An 18,525-nucleotide genomic window follows, 5' to 3' on the forward strand; every position below is an offset into this window, starting at 1 on the left:
TTTTACTCTTCATATTCTCCTAGGACAATCTCAGATACTTCTATGACTTGAAGTCTTCAGCTGTGTTATATAATGCTGTAAGATTTATCTGTAACCAGATTGCTCTGTTGAACTCAAGGCCAGTATCTCTAATCCCCAAACTGACATGAACTAAGTACTCAAAGTATTTCAAGATAATGGTTATTTTGGTCTGACTATAAAGGACCATGTGGCTCTGAAAATACGTATGCATGACTGATAACTTATTTGGCACATTTAAGATGGCTTTTGAATTCTGTAAATTAAAATGAAATGCAACAAGGGTAGATTAAAAATGTATTTATTGTATCTTCTAGATTAAAATATTCATTTTCAATGTGGTATTTTCCTTTTTTAATAACTGCAAAGGTTTATTATAGAAAAAGAAATATACTTTTTTTTTCAAAGATTTATTATTTGAGAGGCAGAATTGCACACAGAGAGAGGTCTTCCATCTGCTGGTTTACTCCCCAAATGGCTGCAACCTCTGGAGCTGGGCCAATCCAAAGCCAGGAGCTTCTTCTGGGTCTCATGTGGGTACAGGGGCCCAAGCACATAGGCCATCTTCCATTACTTTCCCAGGCCATCAGCAGGGAACTGAATAGGAAGTAGAGCAGCTGGGACTTGAACCAGTGCCCATATGCGATGCCGGCTTTGCCAGGGGAGGCTTAACCTATTAGACCACATCGCCAGTCCCAGAAATACACTTCCTAAGAGAGTAGAAATGGGCCCAGATTGAGGCCAAGACTTGAGACCTTGAAGATAATTGGGACTGTGATTTTATAGGAGTTAGTCTTGGTTGTTGTCATTTCAAAGTCATCTTATTTGTAGGCCATCTGGCCATTATTATATCTATGTACAGCTTTTTTATATAAAGTTTTTAAAAACATTTTTCAAAAAATTTTTCTCTTTTATTTGAAAGGCAGAGTGACAGAGAGAGAGAGAGAGACAGAAAGAAATCTTCCATCTAATAGTTCACTCCCCAAATGTCCGAGATGGGCTGGGTCAGGCCAAGGCCAGGAGTCAGGAACTCCATCTAGGTCTCCCCTGTGGGTGGCAGGGGCCCAAGCACTTGGCCCATCTTCCCCCTGCTTTACCAGGTGCATTAGCAGGGAGTTGGATCATACATGGGGCAGCCAGGATTTGAAATAGCACTCATATGAGATGCCGGTGTTACAGGACAAAGAAGGGCATCTCAGTTCTTGTCTCAAGTAGAATTTCCATATGGACAGTGACAGTGAGCAAAACAAGATTTATTTAAGTGAGAAACCTGCTGCTGCAACAGTTAAGAGGGGAGCTCCAAAGGAGAAGTACCCCTGAATATAGTATTTGCATGTACTCTGAAGTATCTAACAGTATTGAAGGAATCCTACAGTGAAGAATTCTCTCCTAATCTGGTCCACATTAGATTTAATTGTTTAACAGATATTTAAATGGAAGCTTTCTTGTTCCATGACTAGGGTGCTGAACATAGAACAATGGACCAAATAAGTCCTAGCTTCATGAAATTTACAGTCTAGAGGGGAAAGACAGATAAGAAATAAAATCAATAATAAATCTGTGGTATACTAATGATGCTAAATGCTAAGGAGAAAGTAAGTACACAGGAGAAAGTTGCAGTTTTAACTGGGTTGTCAGGAAGGACTTTATTCAAATGTCACCTTCTGAATGAGTAAGCTGTATAACTATTCAGGGTAAGAGCAGCCTGGAAACAGAACAGGAGAGGCCATGAGTTGAAAGCATAGAGTATTTGAGGAACAAGAAGGCCAGTATGACAAGAATAGGAGGGAGAATTATTGGAGAGAGATAATTGGGTATTAGAGATTAGACAACCTGGGTGGACCATTGTAAAGATTTTTACCTTTTCTCTGATGTGAGATGGGCAGCATTCAGAATTCTAAGAAGAATGATATGATGGGGGCCAGTGCTGTGGTTAACGCCCTGGCCTGAAGCACCGGTATTCCATATGGGCGCTGGTTCAAGTCCCAGCTGTTCCACCTCCGATCCAGCTCTCTGCTGTGGTCTGGGAAGGCAGTGGAAGATGGCCCAAGTCCTTGGGCCCCTGCATCCATGTGGGAGACCGGAGGAAGCTCCTGGCTCCTGGCTTCGGATTGGCGCAGCTCCGGCCATTGTAGCCAATTGAGAGTGAACCATCAGATGGAGCACCTCTCTCTCTCTCCCTTTCTCTCTCTCTCTCTGCCTCTTCACTCTGTGAAACTCTTTCAAATAAATAAATCTTAAAAATAAATTTTTTTAAAAATGATGTGATCTTGACTTTTCAAGATGACTCCAGCTACATCTTGAAGATAATATGAAGTTGGAATGTGAAGGGGTAGCAAATGTAGCAGGGAGACAGGTTGGGAGGCTGTTTCAGTAATCTAGGGCAGAACAAGTGATGATGGCTAGATGATCTAGGATGGGAACATAAAATGCTTTGGTTCCGAAGTATTTTGAAGGGAGAACCTATGAGATTTTTATGTACATATCCGTAGCTATCTGATAGAACCATGACCAGACATTGCTGCCCTTCTGACAAACTATAGTTAAGATTTTCTAAATTAATAGAAATAAGAAGTAAAATAAATTTACCACGTATACATATAGGGATGAGAGTGTGCATTCATCTCTAATTGGGATATCTTACTATTTATTTTTAAATGTTTACACTTTAAAATGCAACAAAATTTTTTAAATGAATTGGTTGTCATTGTTATGTGCAATGTCCATTGATTCCTAAATGGTGAGAATTTTAGAAATCATATTATGAAGTTTGTTACTTTGCTTTTCAATCTTAACCTTTCCCTATCTCTCTCTCTCTCTTTTTTGTTTTAAAGATTTATTTATTTTTTACTTGAGAGTCAGAGTTACACAGAGAGAGGAGAGGCAGAGAAAGAGAGAGGTCTTCCATTCGTTGATTCACTTCTGAAATGGCCGCAATGGTGGAACTGCACTGATCCGAAGCCAGGAACCAGGAGCTTCTTCCGGATCTCCCACATGGGTGCAGGAGCCCAAGGACTTGGGCCATCTACTGCTATCCCAGTCCATAGCAGAGAGCTGGATCCGAAGTGGAGCAGCAGGAACTAGAACCGATGCCCCTCCCTATATCTCTTAATGATTAAGGGCATTGTCCTAAGTTTAGCCTATAGATTGGCAGCTGAAAAAGGGATAGTATATTTCTTAATTTTTTATGACTTCCCAGGTTTGACTTTTTGTATTCACATAGTTTGCCACATGTGGTTAAAAAACAGCCCCATATAGCAGCTGTTCTTGGTTATTTTTCACATACCATATATGATTTAGATATGGAAATGCGGTATTTGAAATATGTAGGGAGTAGATTCTTTTCTGTTGTGAAATAATACAGAAAAGTACATAAAGCATATAAGATTATTTAGCAATTAGTTATCAAATAAGCACTCATGTAACCAGTTGCTAGGTTAGGAAGTAGAATATTTCTGGTATCCCAGAAGTCCCCAGCATATTTTACCCTGATCACAACTCTTCCTCTGTAAATAACCAGAATCCTAACTTGATAATCCTTTCCTTTACAGATTTACCATCATGTACACATTATTTTTTTAAAAAAATATTTATTTATTTATTTTAAAGTCAGAGTTAGAGAGAGAAGAGGCAGAGAGAGAGAGAGAGTGGTCTTCCATCCATCCGCTGGTTCACTCTCCAATTGGCTGCTACGGCTGAAGTTGGGCCGATCCAAAGCCAGGAGCTGGAGCTTCTTCTGGGTCTCCCACAGGGATGCAGGGGCCCAAGGACTTGGGCTATCTTGTACTGCTTTCCCAGGCCACAGCAGAGGGCTGGATCAGAAGTGGAGCAGCCGGGTATGGGATGCTGGCACTGCAGCATATTAATATGGTTTTCTCAGGTTTTGAAATTTATTTTAAATAAATAATTAATGCACTTTTGTCTCTGTTCATTTGCTCAACATGTTTCCAAGTTTTATTCACTTTTTTTGGTATAACTCTAGTTCATTCATTCACTTTGCTTTACAGAATCATCAAGGGGTGGGAGTTTGGTGCGGCAGTTGGAAAACCACTTGGGATGCCTGATTTGAGTTCTGGCTTCTCCAGTTCTTAATCCGGTTTCCTGCTGACATACAGCTCCTGGAGGCTGTAGATGATGGCTTGAGTAATTGTGTCCCTGGCACCCAATTGTGAGTTGCTGGTTCCTGGTTTCTACCTGGCCCAGCCCCAGCTGTTGAGGGCGTTTGTAGAGTAATCCAGTAGATGGAAGACCTCTTTTTGTCTCTTGTTTTTCAATAAATAAATAAATATCCATGTTAAAAAAGTAGAATCCATTGAGTGAACTGTGGTATAATAAAAACGATAAGTAAACTCTATAGTAAAGTGTCTTTTCTATGCTAATGAGATGACAGGTAATTGGAGGTCCTTAGATAAATAACTTCAGGATGGAGAGTGGTTGCTTGAAAGACCAAGACATGATTAGAGGTTTGGGGACTGGAAAGGTGCTGGAGATTGAGTTAATTGCCAGTCAGTAACCAGTGATATAATCAGTTTTGGTTCTATAATGGAACCTCCATGAGAACCGTTAAATGACAGGATGTAGAGAGCTTCTGAGTTGGCAACCACCTCAAGGACCTTGGAGGGTAGAGTACGTGAGCTCCATGTGCTTCCATGCCTTGTCCTAATGCATGTCTTCTGTTTGGCTGTTCCTGACTTGTATTCATTAGTAGTAAGCTTTACATGGGTTCTGTGAGCTTATCAAACCCAAGGGGGAGTTATGGGAACCCCCAGTTTGTAAACAGGTTAAAAGTGTGCATAACCTGGGAACCCAGTACTGATATTATGTTCCTCTGAAGTGAGAACAGTCTTGCAGGACTGAGCCCTTAAACCTGATACCAGTTTTGCATAATGTCAGAATTGAATAGTGTTGAACTTTACTGATCTGAGAAAACCCCCAGACATTTGGTGTTGGAAGTGCTGTGGGTAGACACAGAACATGTTTGGATCAGTGAATATTTAGTTTACTGCCTATTTGGGGCCATTGTGGACAAGCCTATTATGAATGTTCTTATGTGTATATTTGGTGTACACATGTATACATTTCTCTAGGGTATATATACTGGAGTGCAGTTGCTGGGTTATAGAGTTATGGGTGTCTTCAACTTTCCTGAATAACCCCTCTTTTCTTTTTCTTTTTTTTTTGGCAGGCAGAGTGGACAGTGAGAGAGAGAGAGACAGAGAGAAAGGTCTTCCTTTGCCGTTGGTTCACCCTCCAATGGCCGCCGCGGCTGGCGCGCTGCGGCCAGCGCACCGCGCTGATCCGATGGCAGGAGCCAGGGACTTATCCTGGTCTCCCATGGGGTGCAGGGCCCAAGTACTTGGGCCATCCTCCACTGCACTCCCTGGCCACAGCAGAGAGCTGGCCTGGAAGAGGGGCAACCAGGACAGAATCTGGCGCCCTGACCAGGACTAGAACCCGGTGTGCCGGCGCCGAAAGGCGGAGGATTAGCCTAGTGAGCCACGGCGCCAGCCTAACCCCTATTTTCTAAAATAATAGTACCAATTTACATTTATCCCAGGAGTATATATATGTTCCCATTCTTTCATGTCTTTATCAGTTTGTACTTTATGATTTTTAATTTTTAAAAAAGATTTATTTATTTATTTATTTATTTGAGAGACAGAGTTACAGAGAGAGGGAGAGACAGAGAGTTCCTCCATCCACTGGTTCACTCCCCAAATGAACCAGTGGAGCTGGGCTGATCTAAAGCCAGGAGCCAGGATCTTCATCTGGGTCCATTGTGTGGTGGCAGGGGCCCAAGCACTTGGGTCATCCTCCACTGCTTTTTCTAGGCCAATAGCAGGGAGCCTGGATCAAAAGTGGAGCAGCAGGAACTTAACACCAGTGCCCATATGGGGATCCTGGTGTCACAGGTAGTGGCTTTACTTGCTGTGCCACAACACCAGCCTCTGAAGTTGATTTTCTTTTCTCTTTCTCTTTTTTTAAAGATTTATTTATTTATTTGAAAGTCAGAGTTAGAGAGAGGAGAGGAAGAGAGAGAGAGAGAGGTCTTCCATCTGCTGGTTCACTCTCCAGCTGGCCACACGGCTGGAGCTGCGTCAATCCAAAGCCAGGAACCAGGAGCTTCTTCTGGGTCTCCCACGTGGGTGCAGGGGTCCAAGGACTTGGGCCATCCTCTACTCTTTTCCCAGGCCATAGCAGAGAGCTGGATTGGAAGAGGAGCAGTTGGGACTAGAACTGGCGCCCATATGGGATGCCGTCGCTTCAGGACAGGGTGTTAACCCACTGCACTACAGCGCCAGCCTCTCTGAAGTTTATTTTCTAAAAGTTACTTATTTTCATTTTATTTTAAAGGCAGAGGGAGAGAGAGGAGAGAGGAGAGGGGAGGGGGAAAGGGGAAAGAGGTGGTGGGAGATTCTTTCTGCTGGGAATGGGGAAGAGAGAGAAAGAGAGAGAGAATGAGAGAGAGAATGTATCTTCTATCCACTGGTTGACTCCCCAAATGTCTGCAAAAGCCTGGGCCCCTGCACCCGTTTGGGAGACCCAGAAGAAGCTCCTGGCTCCTGGCTTCAGATCGGCGCAACTTCAGCCGTAGCAGCCAATTGGAGAGTGAATTAGCGGATGGATGAAAGACCTCTCTCTCTCTCTCTCTCTCTCTCTCTCTCTCTGGCTCTCCTCTCTCTATGTAACTTTACCTTTCAAATAAATAAATAAATCTTTAAAAAAAATGACTTTACTTTTGTTGAAACAATAGCAATTAAGCTATACTTAATCTAATTGTATGCCAAATTGATAACAAATATACAGTAAAAAGAAAAAATATTAGTCATACTGAAATGTATTAGATACATAAAAGAGTAGTAGCAGGGAAATGTGTAGCTTTAAATGAATGCTAGAAGAGTGTGAAGATCGAAAAATTAATGAAATAAACATCCATTTTGTGAAAGTAGGAAAACAATATAAAAACAAGTGCAGAAGGAAGGGATTAATGAAGATCAGAGAAGAAAAGAACATAACAGAAAACTAGTAAGGTATCTGGTGATACTGATAAAAAAAATTAAATTTTTTTTAAAGATTTGTTTATTTATTTGAAAGAGTTACAGAGGTGAGGGAGAGGCATAGAGAGAGCTCTTCTATCTGCTGGTTCACTCCCCAAGTGGCCACAATGGTTTACACTGGACCAGGCTGAAGCTAGGAGCCAGGAGTTTCTTCTGGGTTTCCCACATGGGTGGCAGGGACCCAGACACTTGGGCCATCTTCTGCTGCTTTTCCCAGACCATTCACAAGGGACCTGGATTGCAAGTGGGGCAGGTGGAACTTGAAGTGGTGCCTGTATGGGATGCTGGAGTCACAGTAAGTGGCTTTACCTGCTACACCACAACCCTGGCCCCAAAGTTGAATAATCTTATAACCATGAAAGAAAAAATTAGTAGTCAAATATTTTTCCCTCATAGAAAACTACAGGGCCAGATAGCTTCACATGAGGAAGAAATAATCACAGCTTTTCACAAACCTTTGCAGACAATAGACAAGAAGGAATATTCAAGTATTTTATATAACTATTATAACTTTGGTAGTAAAACCAGCCAAAGGTAAGAAGTAAAGTTACAAACTAATGTTACTAAGAGCACAGTTTTTTTTTTTTTTTTAAAGATTTATTTTTTAATTTGAAAGGCAGAAATAGTGAAGAGGGAGCAAGGGAGAGAGAGAGAGAGAGAGAGAGAAAGAAAGAGAGGTCTTCCATCTACTGGTTCACTCCCCAAATGGCCACAACAAGCCAGGGCTGGGCCAGACCAAAGCCAGGCACTGGGAACTTTCTCTGGGTCTCCCACGTAGGTGCAGGGGCCCAAGCACCTGGGCTATTCTCCACTGCCCTCCCAGGTGCATCAGCAGAAAGCTGGATTGAAAGTGGAGCATCCTGGACTGGAACCAGCGTCCATATGGGATGTTGGCTAACCTTCCACGCCACAATGCTGGCCCCAAGAGCACAAATTTTTAAAAAGTACTAAACACAACAGTAGCAAAGTAAACCTAGTTGTGAATACAAAATATAATTCAACAATGTGAATACAAAATATAATTCAACAATTTAAAAAATTAAAGAAGAAAAAACATAAGTCAGAGCATCTGTTCAAGTCCTAGCTACTCTGCTTCCAAGTCATCTCCCTGCTAACAGGCCTGGGAAGGCAGTGGAAGATAATTCAAGTACTTGGCCTTTGCCACCCATGTGGGAGACACAGGTGAAGTTCCTAGCACCTACTTCAGCCTGGCCCATCCCTGGCTATGGCAGCCATTTGGGGAGTAAACCAGAGGATAAAAGACATTCTCTTTTCTCTCTCCTCTCTCCTCTCTCTCCCCTCTCCCCTCTCTCCTTCAGTCTCTGCCTCCCCCTCCCCACTCTCCCTCTCCCTCTCCTCTCCTTTCCTTCCTTCCTCCCATGCCCCCCCAAATCCCCCCTACACTTTCAGATAAATAAATTTCTTTTTTACAAAGAGCATAAGCATAAGTTCATCTCAGTAAACATTCTTAACCAATTATGAAAAAGGGAAGTTTTTTATTCAAAAGTATCAATAACAATCATACTCAGGGTCCATGTTTGGTCTAGCAGTTATGATGCTGCTTGGGACATGTGCATCCCTTATTGGACTGCCTGGATTCAAGTCCTAGCTCCACTTGAAATTTCAGCTTCCTGCTAATGTGCCTCGTTGGAGACGGCAAAAGATGCTGCAAGTAGTTGGGTCCCTGTCCTCCACATGGGAGATTTGCACTGAGTTCCTTCCCAGCAGCTGTCTAAGCCTGTCAATTGTGGGCTTTTGAGGAATGAACCAATAGAAAGAAGTGCTCTGTCTCACATAAATAAATGAATATTGTTAAAAAACAATAGTCTTCCCTTTGTGACTACACACATAAAAAAGTAGAACGCCCACCATTTGAAAGGCAAAATGACAGAGCTGGGAGAGATTGAGATCTTTCATCTGCTGGTTTAGTCCCCAAATACCTACAATTGCTAGGCCTGTTCTAGGCCAAAACCAAGAGCCAAGAACTCCATCCTGGTCTCTCATATAGGTGGCAGAGGCCCAAATACTTGGGCCTTCATCCACTGCCTTACCAGTGCATTAGCAGGAAGCAGAGCAACTGGGATTTGAATCTGCACTCTGATGTATGATGCTGGCCTCAAATATTTTTTTTTAATACACACACACACACACACACACACACATATATTTGACAGGCAGAGTTAGACAGTGAGAGAGAGAGACAGAGAGAAAGGTCTTCCTTCCGTTGGTTCACTCCCCAAATGGCCGCTATGGCCGGTGCACTGCGCTGGTCCGAAGCCAGGAGCCAGGTGCTTCTCCTGGTCTCCCATGCAGGTGCAGGGCCCAGGCACTTAGGCCATCCTCCACTGCACTCCCGGGCCATAGCAGAGAGCTGGCCTGGAAGAGGGGCAACTGGGACAGAATTCGGCGCCCCAACCGTAACTAGAACCCTGGGGTGCCGGCACTGCAGGCGGAGGATTAGCCAAGTGAGCCGCGGTGCCGGCCTGAATATTTATATATTTAATGTTTTTGTACTTTATCTTATGTGGCCAGTTATGAACACTTTTTTCTACAAAATGTTAGTGATTTTTAAATTCTAGAGTATTAAAGTAATTGGAAATTATATACTTTAAAAATACAAAGTTGTAAAGTATGTCTGGCCTGCTGGCTCTTTAAAGCCCGTGAAATCATTTGGTCTGCCCCTGCCAAGGCAACCACAGGGGAACTCGTAATTCAATAAATCTATAGCAGGCTGATTTTTAAGTTGATAATTTTATATGGCCCACAAACAATGTTACAAATATTTAAAAGGCTATTGACAGGTGGCCAGCGCCACGGCTCAGTGGGCTAATCCTCTGCATGTGGCGCCGGCATCCCATATGGGCGCCAGGTTCTAGTCCCAGTTGTTCCTCTTCCAGTCCAGCTCTTTGCTGTGGCCCGGGAGTGCAATGGAGGATGGCCCAAGTGCTTGGGTTCTGCACCCACATGGGAGACCAGGAGAAGCACCTGGCTCTTGGCTTTAGATCAGCGCAGTGCACCGGCCACAGCGGCCATTAAGGGGTGAACCAATGGAAAAGGAAGATCTTTCTCTCTGTCTCTCTCACTGTTCACTCTGCCTGTCAAAAAAAAAAAAAAAAAAAAAGGCTATTGACAGGAAACAGATGCCCTACCCTAACCCTACAGGCCTTTTAAAAAAATATTTTCAGAGATTTCTTTTCTTTTTCATATTTTATTTATTTGAGAGGTAGAGTTACAGAGAGAGAGAGGGAGAGATAGAGAGAAACGTCTTCCAGCCTTTGGTTCTGTTCCCAAATGGCCGCAATGGCCAGAATTGGTCCAATTCGAAGCCAAGAGCTTCTTCTTGACCTCCTGGGCAGGTGCCGGATCCCAAGCGCTTGGGCCATCTTCTACTGCTTTTCCAGGCCATAGAAGAGAGCTGGATCAGAAGAGCATCTTAAGAGGGCCTTATTTAAATGCTGTAGGTTATCTATGGGATATAAAAAGAAAATTTTGTTCTGGACAGTGGGCCTTTAGGATACTCTGTTGCTCAAAGAAAGGGAAGACTGTTAGGAAGATAAATTTTTTTCTTACTATCCAGAAAGTATTGATACTTGTTTACTGTGTTATTTATTCCTATTCTTTTCCTCATGAACTCTGACCTTGCAATGTCCATTGGCTGTGTTTGGCTGTTAAAGCGTGACTAGTCCAAATTGAGATATAGTAAGTGTAAAATATAGATCAGATTTCAAAGACTTAGTATTTTAAAAATCACATTCATATTTTTATATTGAATATTTTGGACATATCAGAGTAAATAAAACACTTTGTGAAAATTAATCTTGTTTTCCCTAATGTAGCTGTAGAAAATTTTGAGTTATAGGTAGTGTGCATTCTATTTCTGTTGGACAGTGTTGCTCTTTTTTTTTTTTTTTTTAAAGATTTATTTATTCATTTCGGAGGCAGAGTTATAGAGAGGCAGAGGCAAAGAGAGAGAGAGATCTATCCGCTGGTTCACTCCCAGAATGGATACAACGGCCTGACTAGGCTGATCTGAAACCAGGAGCTTCTTCTGGGTCTCCCATGTGGGTGCAGGGGCCCAAGGACTTGGGCCATCTTGTACTGCTTTCCCAGGCCACAGCAGAGGGCTGGATCGGAAGTGGAGCAGCCGGGTATGGGATGCTGGCACTGCAGGCAGCAGCTTTACCCTCTATGCCACAGCACTGGCCCCCAGTGTTGCTTTTAACTCATTGTGCCTAGTATCCAGACCTCATTCATTTTGTCTTTGGGGTGAATTTGTGTACTTGGATTCTTCTTCCAATGACTTTTTTTTTTCCACCTTCAATAATTAGTACAGAGGACAGAGGAGGCTATTATCTTCTTATCTATTGAGGTTTTTCTGTCCCTGTCTTTTTCGTTTCCAAAGTAATCTCTCTTCCCTCACCCATGTGATTTTTTTAATTTCAGTAAAGGTTGGATTGTTAATAAATGAGCTGGTTCAGCCTTTTTTGTTTTAGAAACTGAGCTTCTCTTTGATAAAAGGAATGGCATCTTACATTCTTTAATTATTGATACATTCATTCAGCAATTGCATTGAAAATCTGAGAGTAGAGAATGAAGAAAATGAGTTCTTACCCTCAGTATAGTAGTACATTTGCCAGTCATTTGGTGATTAGAAACTAACTGATCAGTTGGTACATGGTATAACTAAATGGCATTATTAACTACCTCGTGATAGATTTAAAGGAAACAAAATATATTAATGCAGAAATAACTCTAAGGAAAACTGTTGATATTTATAATGAGTAAATTATGTCAAGTTAGACATTGTTTCCAGTTAACATAAAAATGTATTGTGATACACTGCCTGGATTTGAATTGTGATTCTACCACTTTCTAGTGTCTCTGTTGGAGTTCATAATAGTAGCTGTTTTACAAAATTTATGAGGATTGAATTCTTTGATACATTGCTGAAATAATGTTTGCCATATATTTTTATATCTGTATATAGGTAGTAACATGTAAATATTTGTTATAATTTTATTGAACATTATATATGATTACTGCAGTCTTCATAATTTTTAAAATGCTTTGTATACTAGTCAGTTGCATGGAGGTACCATAATTTTTAATTTGAGGTTCATTTTCATTTTAGAGGAGGAATATCTGTATTGGTAAATTCAAATAATTGTTTCTCCATTTTCTTAAGTATCTTGAATTTTTATTAGGAGTGATTGTTTTACTTTTTTCTGAGGTTTTAGATTTAAATTGTAAATGAATGTCTACCACAGATGAAGCCAAGAGCTTTTAAATTAATTCTTCTGTTCTGGGGGTATGCAAATGGTGTCCAAAAGTTTAACTGAATAGTTTAATTGCCCTCTTTTGAAGAACTTTAAAGTAGTTACAGCCTAGTGTTCTTCACTGGGTTACTTTATGTTGGGAAAATTTTGGCAGAAGATATATAGTTCTCTTTCAAAAACTAGTGTCTTTCCCAGCTTGAATTAGGGAAACATTAGCATTGAAGTTTTCATTTTGAATTAGTATGTAGGAAATTATTTCCTGTTAAATGTCATCTAATGAAGTTTTATTTAAAAAAATTAATGGAGCATACCAGTGCAGCAGCTTCAGAAAAATAGCTGAAGCATAGGGTTATTCTTAGACAATCTTTTAAGTCCTCTTGTTACTATGTGAGTGTACATCCATGATAATCTCTTGGAAAACTAAAATATGATAATCTGGCTGCAAATAACTCACTCATTGTGCGTGAGTTGAATTTACATTAGCATGTACTACTTTAGGTGTTAGTACTATAGGGATAAAGGAAGCATATAAATTGGTGATGTGAAAACCATCACTACATTCATTGTTAAAATATATTTCAAATTGTTAATTTTATGCCTTTGTCAGTAAATGAGAGTTAATATTCGTTTGAAATTTTAGAACAAGTGCATTCTCCAGTGAATAAACCTTATTTAAATACATTTAAGAAAAATTCAGTTCTAGAGCAGGTATTGTAGCATAGCAGGTTAATCTGCCACTTGGGATTCTCACATCCTACTGAGTTGGAGTCTTGGCTACTCTCTTCCAATCCAGCTAGCTTTGACCTGGCCCAATCCTGGCTATTGTGGATATTTGGGGAGTGAGCCAGCAAATGGAAGATCCATACCTTTGTCTGTCTGTCTGTCTGTTTGTCTCTCTCTCTCTGTATCTGTCTGTCTCTTAATCTACCTTTCAGATAAATACATAATAAGTAAATCATTTAAAAAAATCCAGATCCCCCTTTCATTCCAATGTTTTATATATTTACTTATGAAATATGGTAATGAGGAGAAAAATAACAAATTGCTTAGGAAAAGCTTCAGAGAGGAAGTGGTATTTTAATTGGGCCCTGAAGAACAAGTAATGTTTTTGCAAGACAGAATGTAAAAAGAAAGACCTTTCTAGGTCACTTAATTGAGAAGTTTGGCACTGAAAGAAGAAAATTAAAATAGAAGCCACTGAGTCTAAAGGGGAATGTTAAGATTCTCCCCTCCCCCCAACAGGGAGAAAACTTAAGTGTTTTTATGCCAGAGGACCAGAAGAAAAGGAGAAATTAACAATACAAATGAAGCAATAAAATATGTTGATGGGGATTCAGTGGGGTTAAGGTTAGAGGTGGCCTTGGAAAATTAAAACTTCTCTGAGGACAAGTGAAGGAAGGTGATGATGGTAGAAGTTAAAACAAAATCTGTTATTAAATAGTTAAGTGGCTTCAGTTTTGTTTTCTAAAATTCAGAAGAAAAGATTTATCAATTATCTGTTTCTATATAACCATTCCAAAATGATTCAGTGGATTAGCGATTTGGTTTGAGCTCATGTGACTGATTTATTTTGCTGGTCTCATCTTGGGTCACTCATGTGGGCATGGGGTGTTTATGGTTCACAAAAAAGATGGTGGTTCACTGAAGTCTGGTGTTTAGTGCTGCCTCTCAGCCGGGCTTTTCTCCTAGTTCTTTCAAGTAAAGTCTCTTAAGAGTCACACTTGGAATTCTAAAGTGTCACTTTTTCTGCAAGTCACAAGGCCTGCTCTGAACAGGAGCTGGAGAAATAGACTCCACCTCTTTATGGGAAGAGCAACACAGTCATGTTGCCAAGGGGAGTGTGTATTGGAGTGGAAGGAAATTGTGTCAGTTCTTTCCCTCCCAACATTTCGTTGTGAAAATTTTCAGTCATGGTAGCCAGGTTGAAAGAATTTTAAAATGAATATCCACTTACCTACCATTTAGAATCGACTGTTAACATTTTACCGTACTTGCCTTGTTATATTTTACCCATCATCCTTTATCTGTTCATCAGTTCATCTAATTTTTTAATGTATTTTGAAATAAGTTATAGACATCAGTATTTGTCTGTAAGTATTTTAATATAAAGTTTACATACAATGAAACATGCTAAATGTACATTGTGACTATGTTTTGTAGTCTACCATAGAAGGGAAAACTTTGCTATAGCTTTTTGGTGAAATACCTGAATAATTATAACTATAGGAAAGGTGTAAGGCCGCCACTACAAGGTGTCCGGCGCGTAACAAATCTTCCCAGGCAGACGAATCAATTAATTCACAGGCTTTTATTGGGGTTCCGCTCCCGGGCGAGGTTCCCCGGTCCCAACAGAGCAACAGAGCAGGGGCCAGGGAAGTCGGAGATTGGGAGAGCTCCTTTTATAGATTCAGGGCATGGGGGTTAAAGGTTGAGGCGGGTCTGATCCTCATTGGTTGACCTTTAGGCACCCGCAGGGACCTTTACAAGGACTTTTCTTCCCTGGAAGTACAGGTAGGAACTTTCCATTCCCGGAAGTGTAGGCCTTCCCTCCTTGTGGATCCCAAAGCTACCAGCTACAAAACACACCAAACACTGGAGTAAGGGAAAGAGTTTATTGGGGGAAATCTGACAGACTTGGAGGGAAGGGGCGAAGAAGGAGAGAGAGAGAGAAAGAGAGAGAAAGAGAGAGAGAGGAGAGAGGGAGACACATGTTCAGAAACAAGTCCTTTTAAAATTTTTTCAGGAGAGTGGGGGGGGCTGGCAGAGAAGTAGGAGCAGCAGATCCCATTAGGATGGGGGTGGGGCTGACATTGGTGGTTGGGCCTTGTGGCCAACTGGCTTCCAGCAATGGCAGCACAGGCTAGAGCTTAGGATGGTGTCAGGTGTAGATCGCGCCATAGATAAGACTGCATCCTTTTACTAACAAGAGGATTGCAAAGTAATCCTCCAAGACATTCCTTTTTTTTTTTTTTTTCAAAAAATATTTTATGTATTTATTTGAGAGGTAGAGTAACAGACAGTGAAAGGGAGAGACAGAGAGGTTTTCCTTCCTTTGGTTCACTCCCCAAATGGCCACAGTGGCCGGGAGCTGCACCGATCCGAAGCCAGGAGCTTCTTTCTGGTCTCCCATGTGGGTGCAGGAGCCCAATCACTTGGGCCATCCTCCACTGCTTTCCCAGGCCACAGCAGAGAGCTGGACTGAAAGTGGAGCAGCCGGGACCAGAAACAGCGCCGGCTGAAGATATTCCTTTAAAAATATTTTTAAGGCCGGCACCGCGGCTCACTAGCTAATCCTCCCCCTGCAGCGCCAGCACCCGGGGTTCTAGTCCCAGTTGGGGCGCCAGATTCTGTCCCGGTTGCTCCTCTTCCGGTCCAGTTCTCTGCTGTGGCCCGGGAGTGCAGTGGAGGATGGCCCAAGTGCTTGGGTTCTGCACCCGCATGGGAGACCAGGAGAAGCACCTGGCTCCTGGCTTTGGATCGGTGCAGCTATAGCGGCCATTTGGGTGGTGAACCAATGGAATGAAGACCTCTCTCTCTCTCTCTCTTCTCTCTCTCTCTCACTGTCTAACTCTGCCTGTCAAAAAAAAAAAATATTTTTAAAAGATTTACTTATTTATTTGAAAGGCAGAGTTACAAAGAGACAAAGAGGGAGATCTTCCACCTGCTGGTTCACTCCCCAAAAGAGAGTTCACTCCCCAGTGGCCTGGGCTGGGCCAGGTAGAAGTCAGGAAGGGACTTCATCTGGGTCTCCTACATGGGGGTGGGGTGGGGGTTGGCTCAATTACTTGGCTGTCTTCCACTCCTTTCCCAGGTGCATTAACAGGGAACTTTATCAGAAGTGGAGCAACTGGATGGCTATAAGACCATCATTCATGGGATGCCAGCATGGCAGGTAGCTGCTTAATGCACTATGTCACAATGCCATCCTATAAAGACATTTATTGAATACTTCTTTCTTTATGTTCCTATTACTAAGAATTTTGAATTTTATTTTCATTTACTATTACCTCAGCAGTTAGGATTTTCATTTGTATTATATTAATTTAGATGCATGTTAGATTTTTTTCTCTACTTTCTTTCATCAAGCATTTATTGAGCATATACTATAGACAGGCACTATATTTGTTGGGGAAAAAAAACCATGGGCTATAAACAGGGGCTTTCTTAATTTCTAGGTATTCAAATTAGGTGTATCTCAAATCAGGCTAAATTATTAATATACCATTTATGTAATGCTAATGCTCAAGGCTAATGCTAAGCACTTTTAACTATATTATTTCATTTAATCCTTGTAGAATATAGGAAATTGATTTCTTTTTATCTTTTTAAAAATATTTATTTATTTTATTTGAAAGGCAGAGTTACAGGGAAGCAGAGAGAGAGAGAGAAAGTCTTCCATTTGCTGGTTTACTCCCCAGATGGCCGTAATGGCTGGATCTGCGCCGATCCAGAGCCAGGAGCCAGGAGCTTCTTCCGGGTCTCCTATGTGGGTGTAGGGGCCCAAGGACTTGGGCCATCTTCCACTGCTTTCCCAGGCCACAACAGAGATCTGAATCACAAGTGGAGCAGCCGGGACTTGAACTGGTGTTCATATAGGGTGCTGGCATTGCAGATGGTGGCCTCAGCCACTAAGCCAGCCCTTTCTTTTTCATATAAAAATATGAAACTGGGACCGGTGTCCTATAGCTAGCCAGCCAGCATCCCATATGGGTGCTGTTTTGTGTCCTGGCTTCTCTACTTTTTCTTCTTCTTCTTCTTTTTTTTTTTTTTTAAAGATTTATTTATTTCTTTGAAAGGCAGAGTTACAGAGAGGCAGAGGCAGAGAGCGAGAGAAAGGGAGGGAGGGAGGGAGGGATAGATATCTTCCATCTGCTGGTTCAATTCCCAGATGGCCTCAACGGCCGGAGCTGCACCAATTCAAAGCCAGGAGCCAGGAGCTTCTTCTTGGTCTCCCACACAGGTACAGGGGCCCAAGGACTTGGGCCATCCTCCACTGCTTTCCTAGGCTACAGCAGAGAGCTGGATTGGAAGTGGAGCAGCCGGAACTGGAACCGGTGCCCATATGAGATGCCAGCACTGCCGTCAGCGGCTTCACCCACTACGCCACAGCTCTGGCCCCAGCTTCCTGCTAGTGGCCTGGGAAAAGCAGTGAAAGGTGGTTCAAGTCTTTGGGCCTCTGTCACCCACATAAGAGAATCTGGCTGACGTTCCTGGCTCCTGGTTTTAGTCTGGCTCAGTCCTGACCGTTGGCAGCAGCTACTTGGGGAGTGAACCAGCAGATTGGTGATCTCTTCTTTCTTTCACTCTGCCTTTCAAAAAATAAATAAATCTTTAAAAAATTATGGAACTAAGGACAGATGACAAAATTTTCAATTTCCAAGGTCATACAGTCTTAAACCAAGAGGATATGACTCCAAAATTTACATATTATACTTATTAGAAGCAAGAAGTTCACAATAGTGTAACTAACCTATAAATTGGTAATTCTGCTTCACTTGGTAATCACTGTCTGAATTAAGTATCAGTCTTAAATAAAAGAGTATAAATTTTTATAAACTGATCTATGAGATGGTCTAAAATTAAACTCTTGGGCATTTGGTACAGTAATTAAGTTGCCACTTGAGATGCCTCTTCCAATTCCAGCTTCCTGCTAATACACCCTAGGAAGCAACAGATATTGGTTCAATTACTTGGGCTTCTGTCACCCAAGGTGGAGACCTGGATTGAGTTTCCTGATCCAGCTTCAGCTGTTGCAGGTATTTGTGGAATGAACCAGTGATGGAAAATCTTTCTCTGTGTCTCTCTGCCTTTCAAACAAAATTAAAATTAATACACTTAAAATTTAAAGATTATTCTAGTATTTTAATGAATAAAAATATTTAAGGATTTTGAAAGGGAGAAATTTTGGTTTTGTAACTTGGTTTAATTGCGGATAGTTAAAATAGAAGTGTTATCAAAACTATGTGATACGCTAGCTACAATTTAACCTTTGAGTGGAATATTACAATTTCTTATGGTCTTAATACATTTGTGTCTAATCTGTTACATTATACTTTTAAATATTTCTAGAATATAATACACTCATCATTTTTTCACATGTTTTGATAAAATAATAGTTGCTTATTTTATTGACTAAGCATTGCCTGCTGGTTATTGCTAATTGGCTTCTGAGC

General features: G+C 41.4%; 1 protein-coding gene across 3 annotated transcripts in view; it reads left to right on the plus strand.

Annotated features, from left to right (window-relative positions):
• PIK3C2A (phosphatidylinositol-4-phosphate 3-kinase catalytic subunit type 2 alpha) overlaps positions 1 to 18,525 on the plus strand; it is a 123,906-nt gene that overhangs the window by 16,457 nt on the left and 88,924 nt on the right. The gene's annotated exons all lie outside the window — the stretch shown is intronic.

Source organism: Oryctolagus cuniculus, chromosome 1 (genome assembly GCF_051225735.1).
Source record: "Oryctolagus cuniculus isolate XC-2025 breed Fujian yellow rabbit chromosome 1, ASM5122573v1, whole genome shotgun sequence".
In the NCBI taxonomy this organism is placed as follows: domain Eukaryota; kingdom Metazoa; phylum Chordata; class Mammalia; order Lagomorpha; family Leporidae; genus Oryctolagus; species Oryctolagus cuniculus.